This window comes from Rhinoderma darwinii, chromosome 2 (genome assembly GCF_050947455.1).
Source record: "Rhinoderma darwinii isolate aRhiDar2 chromosome 2, aRhiDar2.hap1, whole genome shotgun sequence".
Lineage (NCBI taxonomy): Eukaryota > Metazoa > Chordata > Amphibia > Anura > Rhinodermatidae > Rhinoderma > Rhinoderma darwinii.
Genome location: NC_134688.1, coordinates 216986806 through 217005071, shown reverse-complemented (window position 1 = coordinate 217005071; position 18266 = coordinate 216986806).

Sequence of the window (18266 nt, the reverse complement as noted above, 5' to 3'; positions counted from 1 at the left end):
GACCTCTAGACAGGCCATAAAAGGAGGCTCTCCATTTGCGTTTCCCTGACTGAGGGAGAGATTTACCTTGTTTGTCAGATTAACGGAATTTCCATTAGGAAATCTAATTCCGCTCCAAACAGCCTACTAGGGTAAAACTCCATTGAGCAAAGTGCATTCTTAGAGTGCACATCTGCCCCCAACATGGTTTTATCCAGAGGGATCTCCTACCAGCTGATGATAGGGCCATTGTGCAGGCTGCAAATCTGGACTGCTGAATGAATTTAGAATGGGACCTTTGTCTGGGGACTTCCATTCATTGACCATTAATTTCTTAGTGATGGAGTCAACTTTGAATGCCCTGACTTTCTTGGGCAATCTAATTATCTTATTAGATGGTCTAAGGGAACATGTAGGAACTGAACTCATGTTTACAAGACTGCTGCTCTAACCACTGAGCTATGAAGCCGACACCCATCTTCCCCAATTCCATCATATTGCACCCGTTCATCTGAAGGAATGGATTTAAGGAGTCTGGACATCTTTTCTATAGAGTAGAGATTCATTTCCTGGTCATCGTCACTTGGGGAAGCGTTAACTTCATCGATGACCCTGAAACCATCCACAATGTCTGACTCCCTAGGGGATGAGACACCTTTCCCTAACGGTCTGGGTCTGTGATGGGTTTGAGATGATGATCCTGATTTTTCCTTCTCATGGGAGAAGGATTCCTTAAATTCAGAGATGGAGTCATGCACAAAATCTTTCATCCAGAAATAACATTTCCTTATTGGACATGGTTTGGTCTTCTATGGGAAATTCGTTGGATCTGCAATCAGCACAGAAAAAATATTTACTACCATCTGGCAGCGGAATATCACATGCCCTGCAGGACAAGTTTTCATAGATACCATTTTTGGATACATGCGACTTTTTGATCACTTTTATTCCAATTTTTGTAGGGTAAAGTGACCCAAAAAACAGAAATTCTGGTGTTGTTCTTTACTGTTTTTTTATGCCGTTCACCGCGTGGAATAAATAACATAATATTTTTATAGTTCAGGCTGTTACGGTCTCGGTGATACCAAATATGTATGGTTTGTTTATTTTTTCAATAATAAAGGACTTGATAAGGGAAAAAGGTTGATTGTGTTTTATTTTATTACTTGAAATATTTATTATAATTTTTACAACTTTTTGTTTAACATTTTTTACTCTTTTTTTACGCTTTGTTTTAGTCCCACTAGGGAAGGTCCAACTGTCTGATTTGTTTTCTAATACATTGCACTAGCTATGTAGTGCAATGTATTAGATCTGTTAGTCGTTTGCTGACAGGAAGCCAATTAGGCTTCGCCTCCAAGTGTGGCCTAATCGGATTCTGTAACGGCAGAGCAGGAGGTCATTGTTACGTCTCCTGTTGCCATAGCAGCAGTCAGCAGCTCTGTGATTGCATGCAGGGCTGCCGATTTGCTACCAACCGATAAGATGCAGGGACAGGGGTTAATGGCAGGGACAGGAGCTAGCTTGCCGTCGGTTACAGAAGCCTTTTAGGCCCCGCCTCCAGGCGGAGCGTGGAAGGCTTCCGTACTAGGCAGACCAGGAGGCCAGTATTAGGCCTCTGGTTGCCTTTGCAGCCACTGGCACTCTGGCAATTTTTCTGCTGGGGTGGCGATGAGCTGCAAACACCTTAAATGCAGCGATCACTTTTGACCGCTGCATTTAAGGGGTTAATGCCGGGGATCAGAGCGAAATTCGGTCCCCGCCATTACAGCTGACACCCGGGGATGATGGCACGTACTCAGCTTCTGAGCCTGCGTCATCCATTTGCCGTAACTATACGACAAATTGCGGAAAGCACTAGCTTTCCATGACGTATACTTATGACAAATGTTGGGAAGGGGTTATTTACATAATGACCGAAAATATAAAAAAATATGTTTTAACATTAAAACTTGATTTAAACAATATGTCATTTTCTGATGACACATTCCCTTTAAATATACATTTTCTTTAGTGGAGGAAACAATGGAAATTGATTATTATCTGCTGGATGTTTATAAATTTTATATGATCTAAAAATTTGTCTTTTATATACAGATTCTACTAAAGACCTGGAATATATTGAAGTCCTTGCAGATGACGATGATAATGATTATGATGATGTGGAAATAAAGTGATCTTGTAATATGTTTTTATTCCCAACCAACAAACAGACTATGGAGCAGATTGTTCTAAATTGTAATATCCAATAAACAGTGTACAGTTTATACATTCTTAGTTTATAGATTTAATGTATCCATGCATTATGTTCCTGCTTTTGCTGTTCAGCTATTGATATGGTTGAAGACCAGATAGGCAGAAGCTCCCCACCATTCTTCAAAAATTCTAATACAGCGAAAGATTGTACACGAGCGTGTGCGTTTTGAGCGCAAAAAAACGCGGCGTTTTGAGTGCGCAAAAGGTACTTAACAGCTCCGTGTGCCATCACCATATGATGCGTGGCTGCGTGATTTTCGCGCAGCCGCCATCATTATGACACTCTGTATGTTTGTAAACAGAAAAGTACGTGGTGCATTTCTGTTTTCATTCATACTTTTTACTGCTGTTGCGCGAATCACGCGCGTCACACGGAAGTGCTTCCGTGTGCTGCGCGTGATTTTAACGCACCCATTGTTTTCAATGTGTGCGTGATGCGCGAACAACGCACAACTATAGGACATGTCGTGCATTTCACGCAGCGGACATACGCTGCGTGAAAATCACGGACTGTCTGAATGGCCCCATTGACTAACATAGGTCCGTGCGAGGCGCGTGAAAATCACGCGCATTGCACGGACGTATTACACGTTCGTCTAAATAAGCCCTAATATTGTCAGTAATCAACGTATGATTCCATCTGACATAACTTGGACTTCTTTAGTTCCACTTTCTGTGAACTCTTTTTTCTTCACTGTCGCCTCATAATACATTTTCTTTTATAGTTTTCCTACATGTGAAATTTGGCCCTACTGTTTAAGAGGCCAGTTATAATAGGATGTATGTTGTTGAAGTCAGGAATGGTTTTGAAATATACTTGTACAAATGCGTATCTAAAGTATTTATATGTTTCCCAACCAACTGTTTTTGTCTGATTCAATCATAACCATAGATGGCCAGGAAGGAAAAGATCTAAGCATGCTGTTGGGTTACTTTGCGCTAACCAAAACACCCCTATGCTATGTGCCATAGGAGGACATTACAGACATCTTTCAGAACTTAGAGCCGACTTAGTCCAAAAGTCATAAGGAGACAGCTGGTGCTCAACATTGCAGATCCTAGACCAGCCATCTGAATGTTTCACCCATCTTATCCTGGATACCTGGAAGGGAATAAAGCAACATGGAGGATTTGGGGGTAAACCGATAGTTATGAAGGCCTGATTCAATGATTTGCTTTTGTCAAGGGACAGAACATCCTCCCCCTTTGTACTGCCATATGCTGAAAAAGAGAATATTACAGTGCATACCTAGTATTAACACAGAGACTTTTTAGGATCATTTTAAGAGCTCTAAGCACATATATTGCCCCACAAATATGAAACCTTTTATAATAGGAAATATAATATTGTACTTGTCTTTAGCATTATGGCGCCTGTTTTCTGACTGGGTTCTGGTATATTTGATGGCAAGATTAGCACTGCAGACTTAGGGTATGTTCACACGACCTATTTTCAGACGTAATTCAGGCATTTTACGCCTCGAATTACGCCTGAAATGACGGCTCCATTACGCCTACAAACATCTGCCCATTGCTTGCAATGGGTTTACGATGTTCTGTTCAGACGAGGTGTAATTTTACGCGTCGCTGTCAAAAGACGGCGCGTAAAATGACGGCTCGTCAAAAGAAGTGCAGGACACTTCTTGGGACATTTTTGGAGCCATTTTTTCCATAGACTCTAATGAAAACAGCTCCAAAAAAGGCCGTAAAAAACGCTGCAAAAACGGTGCGAAAAACACAGTGAAAAACACGAGTTGCTCAAAAATCGTCTGAGAATCAGGAGCTGTTTTACCTTGAAAACAGCTCCGTATTTTCAGATGTTATTTGTTAAGCGTGTGAACATACCCTTAAAGTGCTCGTCCACGACCAGACAACTGATGACCTATCCACAGAATAGGTCATCAGTATATGATCGGTGGGGTTCTGACACCCGGACCCTACATCGATCAGCTGCGTCGGCTGCCTCCAGGTGCCAGATGTTTTGAAGTGCATGCAGTATTTGTAACTGGATGCAGATGGCTCCGACCACTGCATAGCAGCCATTCTGCAGAACTGCAGCTCGGCCACAATTCTGTGACCGGAGCCATCAGCTTCTGGCATGGACGTCTGGTCCCCGGAGGTAGCCAGAGAAGCTTGGTGCGGGGTCCGGGTGTCAGTTCCACCGATCATATACTGATGACCTATCCTGTGTATAGGTCATCAGTTATCCGATCGTGTACAACCCCTTTAAATATTTTTGCTTTAACCCCTTGCGTACCTTCGCCGTAATAGTACGTCGCTGGCCGCTTATGCCAGCGTACCTTCGACGTACTATTACGGCGCAGGAATAAACTGTCACTATGTGAAATCACATAGTGACAGAACAGCGGCGGCAGCTGTCATTGACAGCTAACCGTCTCTGCTACCGGCCTGGGGACCAATTAGCAGTCCCCAATGCCGGCGATTGCTGTGATTGGTCAGTCTCTGAAGACTGACCAATTACAGCCGTCTGTGACGTCGTCTGCAGGAGAAAGCTCCTGTCACTTTCTCTGATCTCCTCACTTCTGTGAGATACGTGAGGAGATCAGAGAAAGCGGTGTAAAAAAAAACAACACTATTTTTATTAACCCCTTCCCGAAAATGGGCGTATAGTAACGCCCTGAGGATGAAGCGGGCACAGGAGCTGTGCTCGCTCCATCTTCATCGGATGTCGGCTGTAATATACAGCCGACATCCCACTGCAACTACAGCGATCACTGTCCTCTCCGATTGCTGTAGTTTAACCCCTTAAATGCCGCTGTCAATAGCGACAGCGGCATTTAAGTGATTGATACAGAGGGAGGGGGCTCCCTCTGCACCCCATTGCCCCCCCGCAAAAAATCGCGGGGTTCTGATGGTTGCAATGGCAACCAGGAAGCCTAGCAACGGCTTCCTGGTTGCCAGGTACGGGAGCCTATTAGGTCCTGCCCAAGGCAGGACGTAATAGGCTCAACTGTCAGTTGTAAAGTGACAGTTACAATACACTGCACTACATCAGTACATACAGAAGTAGTGCAGTGTATTGTGCAGGGGATCAGAAGATCAGATCTTCCAGTCCCCTAGTATGTGTAAAATAAAAAGTGAATAAAAAGTAAAAAAAAAGTTTTAGATAAATAAATAAATACACGTTTTACGTAATAAAAACAATAATCGCCTTGTTTCCCTGATCAAGCCCTTTATAATTAGAAAAAAAATGAAAAAAAAGACAAAAACTAGACATAATAGGTATCGCCGCGTTCGTATTGGCCTGACCTAAAAAAATATCATATTATTTATCCCGCACGGTGAACACCGTAAAAAAAATACCATAAAAACAATGGCAGAATTTCCTTTTTTGGTCACGTTGTTTCCAAAAAAATGGAATAAAAAGTGATCAAAAAGTCGCGCGTAGCCAAACATGGTACCAATAAAAACTACAGTGTGTCACGCAAAAAACAAGCCCTCACAAAGCTCCGTCCACAAAAAAATAAAAACGTTATGGCTCTCAGGACATGGTGACACTAAAACATTTTATTTAGAAAAAAGTTTTTTTTTTTATAAAAGTAGTAAAACATATAAAAACTATATAAATTTGGTATTGCCATAATCGTATCAAACCGAAGAATAAAGTAAACATGTTGTTTATACTGCACAGAGAACGCCGGTAAAAAATTATACAAAAAATAGTGAAAGAATTTCTGGTATTTGGTCTCCTCACCTCACAAAAAATGGAATAAAAACTGATCAAATTATCGCATGTACCCCAAAATGATACTAATAAAAACGACAGCTCGTTCCATGAAAATCAAGCACTCACACAGCTCGTCAACGGAAAAATAAAAAGTTACGACTCTTGGAACGCAATAATGCAAAACGACGGCCCAGACTAATTTATGTGTGCAGCAGTTCTTCACCTAAAACCCCACGTCATCATTTGCAGCCCCCACTGGTAGACCCTGTAAATCCAGCGAAAACTATGACGTTTTGGGGTCTGTGCTACATATGGGGCTAGTGAAGAAGTCAAAGATTAGGCAATACTGGAGTGCGGATATTTTGTACAACACCACAGACACCCTTTAGAAGTGCGACTCCTGCACCCAATAATCCGGCCTGTGCATGAAGGATTGGTTCAAAGCGTACGTCACTATCCAGGGATAATTAATTTTATTATTCATTCTCCCCATTATTACATCATCCTATTATGACCTGTTGCACTTCGCACAGTTTACATATACCCTGATACACTCCGCCCAGCAAACATATACCCTGATGAACTCCGCCCAGCTTACATATACCCTGATGTACTCCGCACAGATTACATATACCCTGATGTACTCTGCCCAATTTACATATACCCTGATGTACTCCTCACAGATTACATATACACTGATGTACTCCTCACAGATTACATATACCCTGATGTACTCCGCACAGATTACATATACCCTGATGTACTCCGCACAGATTACATATGCCCCCACATTATAAACTGAAACACCAGTAAAACACTAAACAAAACTACTACCAAGCAAAATCTGCGCTCCAAAAGCCAAATGGCGCTCCTTCTGGGCCTGGCAGTGTGCCCAAACAGCGGTTTATGACCACATATGGGGTATTACCGTACTCTGGAGAACCGCTTAACAATTTATGGGGCGTATGTCTCCAGTGGTACAAGCTGGGCCCAACGCATTGGGCACTGAAATAGCATATATGTGGAAAATGTCAATTTTCAATCTGCAACATCCACTGTGCACTAATTTCTGCAAAACCTTTGGGGGTCAAAATGCTCACTACACTTCTAGATGAATTCCTTGAGGGGTGTAGTTTCCTAAATGGGGTCACTTCTTGGGAGTTTTCACTGTACTGGTACCTCAGCGCAATGCAACATGGCGTCAAAAACAAATTTTGTAAAATCTCCACTCCAAAGACGAAATTGCACTTTTTCCGTTTAGACCCTTGCCGTATGTCCAAATAGCCGTTTACAACCACATATGGGGTATTTCCGTAATCAGGAGAAATTGTGTAACACATTTTGGGGTGTCTTTTCTCCTGTATTCCTTGTGGAAATGAAAAATTCTGAGCTAAAGCTACAGGTTATTGGAAAAAAAAAATGTTTTCATTTTCACGGACCAATTCTAATAAAATCTATAAAACACCTGAGGGCTCAAAATGCTCACTACACCTCTAATTTAATTCTTTCAGGGGTATAGTCTCCAAATTGGGATCACACCTGGGGAATTTCTACTGTACTGGTACTTCAGGGACTCTGCAAATGCGACATGGCCCCCAGAAACCAATTCAGCAAAATCTGAGCTGCAAAATCCAAATGGTGCTCCGTCCCTTCTGAGCCCTGCCATGGGTCCAAACAGCAGTTTATTACCACATAATGGGGTATTTCCGTAATCAGGAGAAATTGCTTTACAAATGTTGAGGTGCTTTTTCTCCTTTATTCCTTATAAAAATTAGAAAATTCTGTGTTTTTTCCAAAAAAAAGTCTCTTTTCATCTTCACAGACTAATTCCAATAAATTCAGCAAAAAACCTGTGGGGTCAAAATGCTAACTATACCACTAGAAAAATTCCTTGAGGGGTATAGTTTCCAAAATGGGGTCACTTTTGGGGGGATTCCACTGTTTAGGTCCCTCCAGGGCGTTGCAAACGTGACACGGCACTGAAAACCATTCCAGTAAAATCAGAGCTCCAAAATCCAAATGGGGGTCCTTCCCTTCTGAGCCCTGCTGTGGGTCCAAACAGCAGATTATTACCACATATGGGGTATTTCCGTAATCGCGAGAAATTGCTTTACAAATGTGGGGGTGCTTTCTCTCCTTTATTTCTTGCAAAAATTAGAAATTTTTAAGTTTTTCCAGAAAAAAAGTAGATTTTCATTTTCACAGACTAACTCCAGAAAATATAGCAAAATACCTGTGGGGTCAAAATGCTAACTATACCCCTAGATAAATTCCCTGAGGGGTGTAGTTTAAAAAATGGGGGTCACTTTTGGGGGTTTCCATTGTTTTGGCACCACAAGACCTCTTCAAACCTGACATGGTGCCTAAAATATATGTTGAAAAAAGGAGGTCCCAAAATCCAAGAGGTGCTCCTTTGCTTCTGAGGCCTGTGTTTCAGTCCATTAGCGCACTAGGGCCACATGTGGGATATTTCTAAAAACTGCAGAATCTGGGCAATAAATATTGAGTTGCGTTTCTCAGGTAAAACCTTCTGTGGTACAGAAGAAAATGTATTACATATGAATTTTGTAAAAAAAATTGAAATTTGAAAATTTCAGCTCTACTTTCCTTCAATTCCTGTAAAACGCCTAAAGGGTTGAAACACTTTCTGAATGCTGTTTTGGATACTTTGAGGGGTGCAGTTTTCAAAATGGGGTGTTTTATTGGGGTTTCTAATATATAGGGCGCTCAAAACCACTTCAGAACTTAACTCGTCCCTGAAAAAATCGCTTTTTGAAATTTTCTTAAAAATATGAGAAATTGCTGCTAAAGTTCTAAGCCTTGTGAGGTCATAGAAAAATAAAAGGATTTTCAAAAAACGATGCAAACATAAAGTAGACATATGGGGGATGTTAATTGGTAACTATTTTGTGTGGTATTACCATCTGTTTTACAAGCAGATACATTTAAAATTGGAAAAATCATAATTTCTTCATATTTTCGCTAAATGTTGGTGTTTTTCACAAATAAGCAATGAATTTATCGACCAAATTTTTGCACTAAACTAAAGTACAATATGTCACGAGAAAACAATCTCAGAATCAATTGGATAGGTAAAAGCATTCCGGAGTTATTACCACATAAAGTGATACATGTCAGATTTGAAAAAATGGGTCTGGTCCTCAAGGCCAAAATGAGCTGGGTACTCAAGGGGTTAAAAAACACTGAAACCCCAATGGAACAGAATACAACGGCAGTGTGAACAAAGCGAAAGGGAGTCATTTAAGTTATTCTTTACAAGAGCTTTATTCAAAGACAAAAAAACAGGAAAAATATCATACCATATTTTCATCTAAGTTAAAACTATGTAGTGTATAAGTATCTTACAGCTTTTCATAAGATATTTGTGCAGCTTTTCTGTTAAACTTTTCTTTTTGGCACAAGAGGTGTTAACACAGACATATATCTGTCTTATCTTACAGGATGCTATAAAAAAAAAACAACACCAGAATAGGACATTTTATGATTGCCAAAACCCAGTGCAGAATATATTATGTGCATTGTGTATCCATTTAAAGAGGCTCTGTCACCAGATTTTGCAACCCCTATCTGCTATTGCAGCAGATAGGCGCTGCAATGTAGATTACAGTAACGTTTTTATTTTTAAAAAACGAGCATTTTTGGCCAAGTTATGACCATTTTTGTAGTTATGCAAATGAGGCTTGCAAAAGTCCAAGTGGGTGTGTTTAAAAGTAAAAGTCCAAGTGGGCGTGTATTAGGTGCGTACATCGGGGCGTTTTTAATACTTTTACTAGCTGGGCGCTCTGATGAGAAGTATCATCCACTTCTCTTCAGAACGCCCAGCTTCTGGCAGTGCAGACACAGCGTGTTCTCGAGAGATCACGCTGTGACGTCACTCACAGGTCCTGCATCGTGTCAGACGAGCGAGGACACCGGCACCAGAGGCTTCAGTTGATTCTGCAGCAGCATCGGCGTTAGCAGGTAAGTCGATGTAGCTACTTACCTGCAAACGCTGATGCTGCTGCAGAATCAACTGTAGCCTCTGGTGCCGGTGTCCTCGCTCGTCTGACACGATGCAGGACCTGTGAGTGACGTCACAGCGTGATCTCTCGAGAACACGCTGTGTCTGCACTGCCAGAAGCTGGGCGTTCTGAAGAGAAGTGGATGATACTTCTCATCAGAGCGCCCAGCTAGTAAAAGTATTAAAAACGCCCCGATGTACGCACCTAATACACGCCCACTTGGACTTTTACTTTTAAACACACCCACTTGGACTTTTGCAAGCCTCATTTGCATAACTACAAAAATGGTCATAACTTGGCCAAAAATGCTCGTTTTTTAAAAATAAAAACGTTACTGTAATCTACATTGCAGCGCCTATCTGCTGCAATAGCAGATAGGGGTTGCAAAATCTGGTGACAGAGCCTCTTTAAGTGTACATTTAGCACTTACCTATGAATTAAATACAAATAAAACAAACTTTTTAAAACTGAAATAACATTCTAGAGGATACCCCCCCAAATGTAAAAATGGCCGAATCTTATTAAATCAGAAGTTAGAGCAGTAGCCAAAGTATAGTCATTATCATTGTTTTACTTACAGAAGAATAATGGCATTTTCTTTTTTATTCTATTGTGGTGGCCACTTTTGACCACAGGAAGTGCAGTCATATTGGTTATCACTTCGGAATTATCTTCACAGAAACTGATGATTAACTGTCACTATATTGATGATAAAGCAGTAGTTTCTGAGAAGCTAATTCAAGAGTGGCAAACAATAAGATCTAACAGAAACCAATGTTGCCTGACAAAACCCATTGACTTTAAAGGGTTCCGTCGAGTTTCCATCTTGGTTTCCATAATTTTGTCTAGAAAATAGCACTGCGTTATGCGCTATTTTGTCCAGCAAAAATTATGGAATCTGCAACAGAAGCTCCTAATGGACCCTACGACGCAGATGTGAACAGTGCCCAAAACAAATCGGTCAAAGTATCAGTAAATAAGACAAACATAGTTAACAAACTTTGATAATAATTCTTACTTCTGATTTATTATCATATTACCATTTTTAGGTTTTGTGTTTTTTCTTATAAAAGCAGTTCAGTAAAATGTTCTTAATACTGCTTCTATACTTCTATAGTATATCATGTTGGGTTACCACAATCATGGCTTTGATATGTGTTTCTCAATTATTCTTTTACCCCCATTAACCCCTTCAGGACTGAGCCTGTTTTGGCCTTGTGGACGCAGCCGATTTTTTCAAATTTGACATGGGTCAATTTATGTGGTAATAACTTGGGAATGCTTTTACTTATCCAAGCGATTCTGAGATTGTTTTCTCATGACATATTGTACTTTATGTTAGTGGAACAATGTGATCAATAAATTCAGTATTTGTTTGTGAAAAACACCAAACTTTAGAGTAAATTTGCAAAAATTTGCATTTTTCTAACTTTAAATGTATCTGCAGATAGCAATACCACACAAAATAGTTACTAGTTAACATTTTCCATATGTCTACTTTATTGCGGCATCGTTTTTTTAACATGCTTTTTTTTTCTAGGATGTTACAAGCAGTGGCGTAACCACCGCTGTAGCAGCCGTAGCGGCTGCTACGGGGCCCGCAGCATGAGGGGGCCCATGCCGCCCGCCGGCACAAGATCCCCCCCCATGGCCGGAAGCTCCACTAGCAGCCGCTATGGCTGCTGCAGCGCAACGCCACTGAAGGGGTTGTTCCTACAAAAGACATGCATCCCCTATACACAGGATAGGGGATACATGTGGGATCGCTGGGACGCCCAGCGATAAGGAGAACGGGGGACCAAAATTCCCTCCGAAGTTCTCCATGACAAACCTCGGACTTCCAGGGTCTATCGGCAGCTCCATAGAAATTAATTGTGCACCGGTCACGCTTGCGTGACCAGCGCTGCTTTCATTTTTATTGAACTGTGCAGACCCCGGAAATCCGAGGTTCCTCATGGAGAACTTTGGGGGACTTTCGGTCCCCCGTTCTCCTTATCACTGCCAGAGATCACACATGTATCCCCTATCCTGTGGATAGGGTATACATCTCTTTTGTAGGACAAACTATAGGCCGTTTTTGTGATTTTTTGGGGGGGCTGGGGGCTGTATAGCGTTACCTACAGGGGGGGTTTAGGGCTGTATGGCGTTACCTACAGGGAGGGTTTAGGGCTGTATGGCGTTACCTACAGGGAGGGTTTAGGGCTGTATGGCGTTATCTACAGGGGGGCTGTATGGCGTTATCTACAAGGGGGCTGTATGGCGTTATCTACAGGGGGGGCTGTATGGCGTTATCTACAGGGGGGTCCAGGGCTGTATGGCGTTATCTACAGGGGGCTGTATAGTGTTATCTACAGGAGGGGGCTGTATGGCATTATCTACAGGGGGGGCTGTATGGCGTTATCTACAGGGGGGCTGTATGGCATTATCTACAGGGGGAGGGCTGTATGAGGTTATCTACAGGGGGGCTGTATGGCGTTATCTACAGGGGGCTGTGTATGGCGCTATCTATAGTGGGCGCTGTGTGGCGGAATCTATAGGGAGGCACTATCTACAAGGGGGGGTTGTGTGATACTCAGGGGAGGGAGGGGGGCCCCAGTCTAAAGTTTGCTATGGGGCCCAATCTTTCCTAGTTAGGCCCCTGGTTACAAGGCTTAGAACTTTAGCATCAATTTCTCACATTTTCAAGAAAATTTCCAAAACCTATTTTTAGAGGTACCAGTTCAGGTCTGAAGTGGCTTTGAGGGCCTTATATATTAGAAACCCCCATAAGTCACTCCATTTTAAAAACTGCACCCCTCAAAGTTTTTAAAACATCATTCAGAAAGTTTCTTAACCCTTTAGGTGTTTCACAGGAATTAAAGCAATGTAGAGGGGAAATTTACACATTTCTTTTTTTGTCAGAAAATCCATTTTAATTTATTTTTTTCTGTAACACAGAAGGTTTTACCAGAGAAACGCAACTCAATATTTATTGCCCAGATACAGCAGTTTTTAGAAATATCCCACATGTGACCCTAGTGTGCTAATGGACTGAAGCACCGGCCTCAGAAGCAAAGGAGCACCTAGAGGATTTTGGGGCCTCCTTTTTATTAGAATATATTTTTGGCACCATGTCAGGTTTGAAGAGGTCTTGTGGGGCTCAAACAGTGGAAACACCCCCGAAAAGACACCATTTGGCAAACTACACCCTTCAAGGAATTTATCAAGGGGTATAGTGAGCATTTTAACCCCACATATTTTTTGGTGAATTTAGTGGAAGTAGTCCGTAAAAATGAAAATCTAAATTTAAATAATACGTAGAAATTATCACGTTTTACAAGGAATAAAGAAGAAAAAGCACCCCAAGATTTGTAAAGCAATTTCTCCTGATTACGGCAATACCGCATATGTGGTAATAAACGGCTGTTTGGACACAAGGCAGGTCTCAGAAGCGAAGAAGCGCTATTTGGCTTTTGGAGCACAAGTTTGCTGGATTGGTTTTCGGGTGTCATGTCGCATTTGCAAAGCCCCTGCAGGACCAAATCAGTGGACACCCCCCAGAAGTGAACCCATTTGGGAAACTACAGCCCTAAAAAGAATTTGTCTAGGGGTATAGTGAGCATTTTGATCCCATAGGTTTCTTGCTGAATTTAGTGTAAGGCTGGGTTCACACGACCTATTTTCAGACATAATGGAGGCGTTTTACGCCTTGAATTACGTCTGAAAAAACGCCTCCAATACGTCGGCAAACATCTGCCCATTACTTTCAATGGCTTTGCCGATATACTGTGTCGACGGCCTGTCATTTTACGTGTTGCTGTCAAAAGACAGCGCGTAAAATTACAGCCTCGTCAAAAGAAGTGCAGGACACTTCTTGGGACTTTTTGTAGCCGTTTTCGCATAGACTCCAATGAAAACAGCTCCAAAAACAGCAGTAAAAAACGTAGCGAAAAACGCGAGTTGCTCAAAAAAGTCTGAAACTCAGGGGCTGTTTTCACTATTTTGAGAAGTTTTTGACTCTGCGTGTGAACATACCCTAATTACGCCGTGAAAACTTCTATTGTTTTTTATTCTTTTTTTTACGGCATTCACCGTGCGCTTTAAATGACTTATTTAATTTATTCTGTGGGTCGATACGATTACGGCGATACCATACGGTTTTAAAGAAATTATTTCGTTTTTGTGTTACCATATTCTAAGAGGCACAACTTTTTTATTTTTCCATCAAGAAAGCTGTGTGAGGGCTTGTTTTTTGCAGAACAAACTGTAGTTTTTATTGGTATAATTTTTGGTGCATGCAACTTTTTGATCCCTATTTATTCAATTTTGTGGGAGCTGAAGTGACTAAAAATAGCGATTCTGGTATCGTTTCTTTCTAAAAAAAATTATGGTGGTCACCGTGCAGGATAAATTACATTATATTTTTATAGTTCAGGCCGTTATGGACGCGGCGATACCAATTATGCATAGTTTATTTATTTTTTTCATTTTTTTCTAATAATAAAGGACTTTATAAGGGAAAAAGGGCGATTTTTTTTAATTTAATTATTTTGAAATATTACTTTTTGACTTTGGTAAAAAATGTTGTAACTTTTTTTAACTTTTTTTTTTTAGTTCCACTAGGGACTTGAAGATCCAATTGTTTGGTCGTTGTTATAATACCCTGCATTACTTATGTATTGCAGGGTATTATGCCTGTCAGTTTCACACTGACAGGGGGCATATTAGGTCCTGCCTCTGGCAGCACCTAATCGCCTTCCATAGATGGCAGACCGGAGGCCTTTGTTAGGCTTCCGGTTGCCACAGCAACCATCGGCCCCCGCAATCGCGCCGCGTGGTGCCGATTCTGTTATAACAACTTAAATGCGGCGGTCGCTATTGACCGACGCATTTAAGGGGTTAATCGGCGGGGATCACCGCTGTGATCCGACCCGATGTTTTCCCCCAGTACTAAGGCTGCTGGTAGCAGTCTGTACTGGGAGATGCCAAGCTGCGGTGAATGCCTGTGAGCTCTGTTAGGAGCACACGTAGATTAACGGGCTGCCGGCACAGGAACCAGTGCTGCAGCCCGTTAATCTACGTGGGGTGGTCGGGTAGGGGTTAAAGTCAGTGGGGAAATATTGTGACTTTAACCAATAGAATAGGCATACAGCAGTTTGTTCGTTTTAAGGGTGGATTCACACGTGGCAGATTTTGTTGCAGAAACTTCTGTGACTGAAAGTCAGTTCCATTAAAGTGAAAAGTAAGTTTTTCTGCTGCAGTTTTCTTTACACTTATCCTTATTTATAACCATTAAAACTTAGCTGCCAACAGTCCCACATTTGCCAGGACAGTCCCTATTTTGTCCCAGTCACTGTCCAGCATATGCAGGGGTGGATTATGTGGGGTGGGTGGGGTGATGCCTCCTAAACTACACTGCCAGTTTTTGTTTTTTTATAGTTATTATAATGGCATTTGATATCACTGTTGCAGGTGTCCCCTCCCTGTATACTGATCTCACTGGAAGTTCCTTAGGCTGAGTTCACATGTCGCGTATTAGTTGTGGATTTTTAACACAGATCTTACCCGTTGCAATGCAAAAAGTGAGTTCCGCGTCAAATCCATGACAAATCCGCGATGTATGAAGTCAGCCTTGAAGTGAGGACAGTATAAAGGGAATATTCTGAGAAAAAAATGTGACAAATACCACCCCTTGGCAAGCCACACCCAAACAAACCCCTTCCCTATGTTATTTGTATTGTGTCATTTTTTTTACATCAAATTGGCTTGGGGATTACATATATAATATCCATAATGTAAGAGCATTTTTCATGTGATTTATATTCCCTTATATGTATGACTATTTTTCATACCTTTGATATTACCTGATTATATTAGGACATCTCTTTGGAATGTACTGCGTATCCCTGCTCAATGCTATATTTAATGGTATGTGATGGTGATTGGCGTAGTAAAATATTAATTGTAACAAAAGGAAAAATTGGTCCGCTCACCACATATAGGGATCCTAATACCACGTCCGTATGTGATCGGTGCTTCGGACATAAATCCTACATCGGAGGTAGGTGGGAATCCAGAGTAGTAGACAAGATGCAGTTAAAATCAATTGTGCTTTATTGGTACAAAATTTAAAACAAGTAAATAAAAGAAAAATCGCAGATGCTTACGCATTTCAAACCATTAGGTTCTTACTAATAGCTGCTCTTCCAATGAGAGAGGTCTGGTTTTAAAACAAGGTGCTACAGAAAACATGTGATCTATGGGTGGGTAATTAACCCTTTCCTCATCATGAAACAGGTGCATTATAAAGCTATGTATACCAGATTGGTATCACTGTTTTTTCACATCATAGAACATATTATGTAGTATTGCCAGTACCGGTGTATATTATATTGATGTGTGTGCATATATTTCTATGTGTACAAAAATTTCTTGCAAAATCCATTTTCAAATCAATTTAACCAGGCAGAGATCGGGGGAACAAAAAAGGTATGAAAAGCTTCTGATAGTTAATACATATATGTGCGTAAGGAGCAAGACAATCCAGAGGTAAAAAAAATATTGTTATTATGATAGGCTCTATACTAATTCTATTGACCATATAGTGTAGGAGATGTTATGTTGTTTACATTATATATTAGAGACGTATGTCCTATAATTGAATCCCTTGGGAAAACGCATATCCATTTTAGGGATCCATAGTTCTTCCCTGTTTAATAATAATTTTCTCGAATCACCCCCTTTGGGGTTTGTATACTTTTTCAAAAGGAAAAGCCTGAAAGAAATTGGTATCTCCTTTGTGGACATCCAAAGAATGTTTAGAAGCTCCAGAGACATAGGCGTTTTTTAGGGTGGTGAATATCTGCCAAATGCTTGGCTATGCATTTTTTAAGTAGTCTCGTAGTGCAACCTATATATTGTAGTTTGCACTTGTCACATTGGATTGCATAAACTACCTGTGACTTATTGCATTTAATAAATATAGTTTTGTTATATTGTTGGTTAGTAACATATGACTGGATCAAGATTGTGCTATACATATAGTAGCATAGCCAACAGCGTGAGCCCGCACATTTATGTGATGCATATGTGGCAAGCCAGGTTGAATTACCTTTATTATGTTTTTTTGAGAAATCACTTTCCCATTGACATATAATTTTTGGCCACAAAACTACATCCCGTGTCAAAGATTTTAGAGTGAGTTATCCTTGTAGAGAACCAGGAGATACTTTTTAATAATCCCAATGATTTGATTATAATTAACACTATATTCCGTTGAAAAAATTATATTGCTATTCTGGGATGTACATACTAGGAAAAGATTTAGAAGAGTGTTTTCGGGTCTGGCTCAATCACCAAAAATGCACCAGACGATCAGGTTCCAGGCACAGATCGAGGGAACAAAAGAGCAGTCGACTGCGCTATTGTTTTTGCCAAAAAAAAAGGGAACCTAACGGAATGTAGGCAAACGGAAACCATTAGCAATGGAAGTACTACCATTGAAATCAATGGTAATACTAACAGAAAGCTATGGTTGATGGGTTCCCCTGACCGAAAGGTCTGACGGAGCCCATCAACGGAACCTAACGCTGATGTGAATAGCCCCTTACACTGTTATGCTTGAGAAAGGCTCACACTAAGCAGAAACGTTGCATGTGGAATTATACAGGATCACTATTAATTTATTTGGTAGTGCTGCCTCATTCTCTATTTTGGTGTTACATTGAATGGTCATTAAACTGCGGCCCAAGAAGCATGCACCCACCCAATTTGCTCGTCCAGTGCTGCTGATCTTTGTTTGTATGCCGTGTTATTGATTGTTGTGGTCATAGTCATTTGAAACTGTGGATTCAAATTGAGCAAAGCTTCTCGAGTATCGCATTGTCGTGATAATGAAAGGGAAAAGGAAGGGGAGGAAACCTCCAGCTCACCAGTCTGATGCTCCTGTGTTTGAGGATCGCCCGGACCATCCGTTACGGCACACGGCAGGCAATAGCAGAAAAAACAAGAAGATCCAGCGATTCGTGGTGTAACTCGGAAACGCTCGGTTTCCACTTTATTGGATATAAGCAAACAAGAAGCTTTAAAGAAACACCAGGAGGAGAGACAAGGTGGTGGTATGTGGCAAATAGATTTAGCCTACGCGTTTCAAGCACTAGCTGTGCTCTTAATCATGGCTAGGTCAAGTGAGGCCCTGCAAGCCGGAAGAGTGTATATGTCCTGAGAATGTGGGAGGTTAAACCTGAGACGTAATGGCAATCTCTGGTGTAATGATTGAAAAATCGGAAGCAAATCTTCCGTAAACGATAAATGAAGAAATATTTGTTTTATTATAGGAGTTT